The sequence below is a fragment of the Polypterus senegalus genome, chromosome 18 (genome assembly GCF_016835505.1).
Source record: "Polypterus senegalus isolate Bchr_013 chromosome 18, ASM1683550v1, whole genome shotgun sequence".
Taxonomy (NCBI): domain Eukaryota; kingdom Metazoa; phylum Chordata; class Cladistia; order Polypteriformes; family Polypteridae; genus Polypterus; species Polypterus senegalus.
In genome coordinates, this window is record NC_053171.1 from 45,041,877 (window position 1) to 45,047,876 (window position 6,000).

The window sequence follows — 6,000 nt, forward strand, 5'->3', positions numbered from 1 at the left end:
TGGTCAAACAAGTCCATTCAATTGGTTTATTTTTCTTTCAGCACTTTTAACCTCAACTTCCTTCATCAAACATAACAATGTGAGTACAAATTAATAAAGCAATAATAAAAAGTGCAGAAATACCCTGGCGGTTAAAAGATAATCACACCGGATCTGCTCTATTAAACAAAGTGTAAGTAAAAACTTTGCTAGTTACAGAATTACAGCTGGATCATAAGAAAAGCACTATTTGTCACATATGGAGGTGTTACATATTGATGCACTACAATTCAGATTTTTGTCATTTGTGTTCCGTACTCCTGCGACATCTTTCTGTATCACGTTTTAGCATAATTCTTCATCACCACAGTAGGGGTTGTAAATACCGTAGGTGAAATGACACTGAGGTGTCGGAACACATTTTTGTAATAAGGAGTATATTTTAAAAAGCAATATTATTCATGCTACATGTTGAGTGACAACTTTCAGTATATAGTGCCTGGAGTGGGGGTCAATCAGTGAGGCTCCTCATTAAGGCTATGTCACATTGGATGACTTTTCCAGCAACTTTCAGTCATAGCTTTCATTTCCATAGCAAGTAGTCTGCTGTGAAGCCATTCAGATCATGTGACATACCCTCTCCAACTACTCCATAACTTGCTCCGTCAGGCTTGGTTTTCTGTTAAGGCTTTGTGTGCATGACAGATGACAATCAATGAATGCTAATCCAGAAGTACAGTGCATAGAATGCAGCAAAGAGGAATAAGGGTGTTTTGGACCTCACAAACAGAAGAAAAGCTGTTGAAGTCTCATGATTTACATTCTAAAAGCGGATGGGGAAAACGAAACAAAAGGCCAGAGACTATGGCTGAACTTGTCGGCCCTGTTAACCCTTCTTGCAGTGTTGGCTCTGTCAGGCAGCACATGGGCTTTGGACCTCACAAACGAAAGACAGCCATGTTTCCTGTTTTACAAACCAGGGCAGAATGGAAAAACAATAAAAGGAAGGTCGAGTTTGCTGCTGAACTCGTCAAACCAGTTAATCCTTTGTACAGAGTCAGTTCCATCAGGAAGCATGCTATTGGCTGTCAGGAAAAGGGGTGAGCAAGATCAGCAATCAGTCAATAGAGCAGACATACTGTAGGCTGCAATTTTCAGTCTTTTAAATTGGCATGGTCCAGCAACAAGGTTAGTAACTGCAGTCACCAAATCTGACATAGCCCATGACTATAAGTCGCATAATCAAATCATTTAATAGGGAGATGGGCCACCATGTGTCACTATTCATTATAGAGACAACTGTAAATGCCTTGCTGAAGGAAGCAAGATAAATGCACAATTGAATTTAGATCTAATAATGGAGCAGATTATCCCTAAAATCTGGCTGCATGAAATTAAGGTGCAGCATTTAAATATGTAAACACACAAGCTGAGTTAAACACATAATGAAACAGAACTGAATCATTAAGAGGTAATTATCAATGACCTAGCATCTAGTGTAATGGCACATCTATGCCATAGGGCCATTAAGGACCTATAAAAATGGTACATTTCAGCCTGCAGCTTTCTATTGGTGGCTAGGTGTGCAAGAGCACTCATACACCCCTCCACTGTACCTTGTGCCCTTGGCATCACTCTATACAGGGTGTGTGAGTCTCTCTGAATCTAATGGAAGCTTTGTGGGTATTCTACTCTGGTTTGATGTTTTCTGCTCATATGCCAGATATAGTATCTCTCAAAAGTGAGTGCACCCCTCACATTTTTGTAAATATTTTATTATATCTTTTCATGGGACAACACTGAAGATATGACACTTTGATACAAAGTAAAGTAGTCAGTGTTCAGCTTGTGTACCAATGTAAATTTGCTGTCCCCTCAAAATAATTCAACACACAGCCATTAATGTCTAAACCGCTGGCAACAAAAGTGAGTACACCCCTAAGTGAAAAATGTACAAATTGTGCCCAAGTGTCAATATTTTGTGTGGCCACCATTATTTTCCAGCACTACCTTAGCTCTCTTGGGCATGGAGTTCACTAGAGCTTCACAGGTTGCCACTGGAATCCTCTTCCACTCCTCCATGACGACATCACGTTAGCTGGTGGATGTTAAAGACCTTGTGCTCCTCCACCTTCCATTTGAGGATGCCCCACAGATGCTCAATAGGGTTTAGGTCTGGAGACATGCTTGGCCAGTCCAGCACCTTTACCTTCAGTTTCTTTAGCAAGGCAGTGGTCATCTTGGAGGTGTGTTTGGGGTCATTATCATGTTGGAATACTGCCCTGCGGCCCAGTTTCCGAAGGGAGGGGATCATGCTCTGCTTCTGTATGTCACAAGACATGTTGGCATTCGTTGTTACCTCAATGAACTGTATTTCCCCAGTGCCAGCAGCACTCATGCAACCCCAAACCATGACACTCCCACCACCATGCTTGACTGTAGGCAAGACACACTTGTCTTTGTACTTCTCACCTGGTTGCCGCCACACACGCTTGACACCATCTGAACGAAATAAGATTATCTTGGTCTCATCAGACCACAGAACATGGTTCCAGTAATCCATGTCCTTAGTCAGCTTGTCTTCAGCAAACTGTTTGCAGGTTTTATTGTGGATCATCTTTAGAAGAGGCTTCCTTCTGGGACGACTGCCATGCAGACCAATTTGGTGCAGTGTGCACTGACAGGCTGACCCCCCCACCCCTTCAACCTCTGCAGCAATGCTGGCAGCACTCATACGTCTATTTTCAAAAGATGACCTCTGGATATGACGCTGAGCACGTGCCCTCAACCTCTTTGGTCGACCATGGCGAGGCCTGTTCTGAGTGGAATCTGTCCTGTTAAACCGCTGTATGGTCTTGGCCACCGGGCTGCAGTTTAGTTTCAGGGTGTTGCCAATCTTCTTATAGCCTAGGCCATCTTTATGTAGAGTGTGAAATAAGTTTCAACTCACTAAAAGAAGGTATGGTGCAGCCACCCGTATATTGTTCCTAGCTGCAAAAGGATCTTTGAGAGCACAATTGATGTTGCTGGTTTGAGTTCCCAAAATGAACTGACTCGGTTTGGCAATATGGCAGATTTATAGTCCATAACCCGGAAGTGACTTCAGTCTGGGAGCCGGAACCGGAAGTGACATCAGTCTGGCAGCTGGACCCGGAAGTGATGTCAGTCTGGGAGCCGGAACCGGACGCGACGTTGAATCAGGCAGGTTTTCCCGTATTTGATCTGCAGAATTAACAGAAACAGGTTTAGAGCACCCTGCCACCCCCTGGCCCGGCGGGTAATCACCTCCACTTGGTCCATTCAACTCACTCCTAGTCGCACATGTGTGACAAGAACAACAATTCTTTTTTTCAGATCCTCAGAGAGTTCTTTGCCATGAGGTGCCATGTTGAACTTCCAGTGAACAGTATGAGAGAGTGTGAGGGCGATAACACCAAATTTAACACACCTGCTCTCCATTCACACCTGAGACTTTGTAACACTAAGGAGTCACATGACACCGCGGAGGGAAAGTGGCTAATTGGGCACAATTTGGACATTTTTCACTTAGGGGTGTACTCACTTTTGTTGCCATCGGTTTAGACATTAATGGCTGTGTGTTGAGTCATTTTGAGGGGGCAGTAAATTTACACTGGTATACAAGCTGAACACTGACTACTTTACATTGTATCAAAGTGTCATGTCTTTAGTGTTGTCCCATGAAAAGATATCATAAAATATTTACAAAAATGTGAGGGATGTACTCACTTTTGTGAGATACTGTATATCATTGCAGTCGGTTAATATTCATTACACACTTGCTTTCAATTACACTCCACATTAGCACATGGACATCATTTTCATGGAATACTCACTTGAAAACACAGCAGCTCTTTCCTGATGATACACATTTATCCATTGCCACTATTTGTCATTATAGGGTCAACCCCAGCAGTTTTTGGCACACTGTAGAATGCAGGTCAGGGCAAGACACCAATCCATAACAGACGATGCTTACTCATTCTGAGTCAATTTAAATGTGGGAAGAAACACAAACGCAATGAAAACATTTGTAAACTTAGGCAGCAGCTTCACTGTTAACTCCTGCTATCTGGGCAGATTTCTGTCACTTTATTCACAGCCAAGGAAGTAATTCCAGCAACACGGTGCTGACAAATGTCATCACAAAACATTGTGGGAAGTGATGGCAGGAAGGCCTAATTGATTCTATCAGAGGAGGAAACGCTGAAGTGGATCATTTTCTGTTACTCGCTATTTCCACTCGTGACAGTTTGGGAGTATTCAAGAAGAAATGTGGGAGAAAAAGAGTCAAAGGGCAATGGTCAAGTGTGAAAATGGACAAATACGGGCATATCTGGTACTATCAGTGTTTGAAAATACAAAATGTTTGTAATTCAAGCGGGGCGGTGGTTATGTTAAAATAAAGTAGGAATAATGGACATCAGTGCAGGCGATAAGTAAGGATTCTAGCAAGAAAAATAACACAAAGGTTAAGGAAACAATGAATGACTAAAGGAAAGGGAAAATTTACAGGACAACTCTGAAAAACAGTGAAAATAAAATGATACATTTTTTTGTGAGGCACCTAAACCCTCTTGTTCTGTCTACTCTCTAAAAGTAAAATGTCTTCCTCATTCTCCAGATTCCTGGCTTGTTGGCCTCTGTATACCATGACACATTTTTTAACCCATCTGAAAGTCCTTAAATCTAAATGAATGCCCTGTGCCCACTGCACAATAGTGCCTCCTGCAGATATGACTACTTCATTCTTAACTGTCTATAGGAACACATCTGGTCCTGCCATACAATTTAGATCCACGGAAAATAGCTGAAGAGATGGCCAAAGGTTAGAAGCAGCATTTCAGATCTGGTACTTGTAAAGTGATAGACAACGAGATGAAAACAGAGTATGAGAAGATCTGAACGGAGATGGGCAAAGCAAAGAATAAGTCCAGAAAATACAAGTAAAAATCCTATAATAGTACACATGATGAAACACTTGAGCCCAATAGGAGGATGTCACAGTAACAAATGGCAAAAGTCTGAGCACAGCCAGAAGTGTGTACTTTGTTTTCTCCCATCATATGGATGTGGTCAAAAGCAAGTCTCTTGCTAGGGACAGTGTTTAGGATAATACCCAATAGACCATTTAAAGTAAACTAGATGGGAGTTGTAGGACAGGTCACTCCTCAAGATAGTTGTCACCATGCATGAGGCCTTACTTAGGCCAAAGTCTGATGACTATGGACACAGCCAGCAGCTCCTCCATGATCGCTAGTTTCCTCCCATAGTCCCAAAGATGTGCTGTAAAGCTAACTAGTGTGAGTGAGTGTGTGCAGCTTGAACCCACAATGATCTAGCATCCTAATCAATACAGATTCCTGCCTCTCTGCTCTAAATTATGCACCGGGCCAAATTGGTAGAGAAGACAGTATCCAATTTTATTTTGTGAATTTAATTTAACTAAACTTTCTTTATTTCATATAGCACAATTAACATCATGTAACATTACAAGGTGTTTTACAGAGCAGACAAGAGTGAAAACTAGTGTGGCGCGGTATTGCAACAGTTAGTTTTGGTCCCTCACAAGCTTCCCAGCCTGGTTACTGTTTCTGTGGAGTGTTCATATTTTTTTCCCAGAATCTTGTGGAGTTTTCTTCCATATCTCCACTGTCAGCTTCATTGGTGACTCTGTATTGATATGAATGAAAGTTAAAAGTATTTTTACAGCAGTTTGTGTGTCCTCTCTCTGATCTCCATCCTTGGTTAGTCCCTCTTAACTACCAGAAATGCTGGAACTTCATTAATAATATATTCCCATGAATCCTGGACAGCTCAATTCGCACACTTTGACCTTTGTTTGGTTCATATTACAGTATCCACTTTGTTTCCTTCTCTTCTAAATGAAGATGCGTGTACAGAGCTTTTGATTGTGGCTTGCAGACAGAGGGATATTTGGTCCTTGTAACCCTGAGGCTCAGCAGATGTTGTAAGGGTAAGACATAACACACAGTGTTAGCC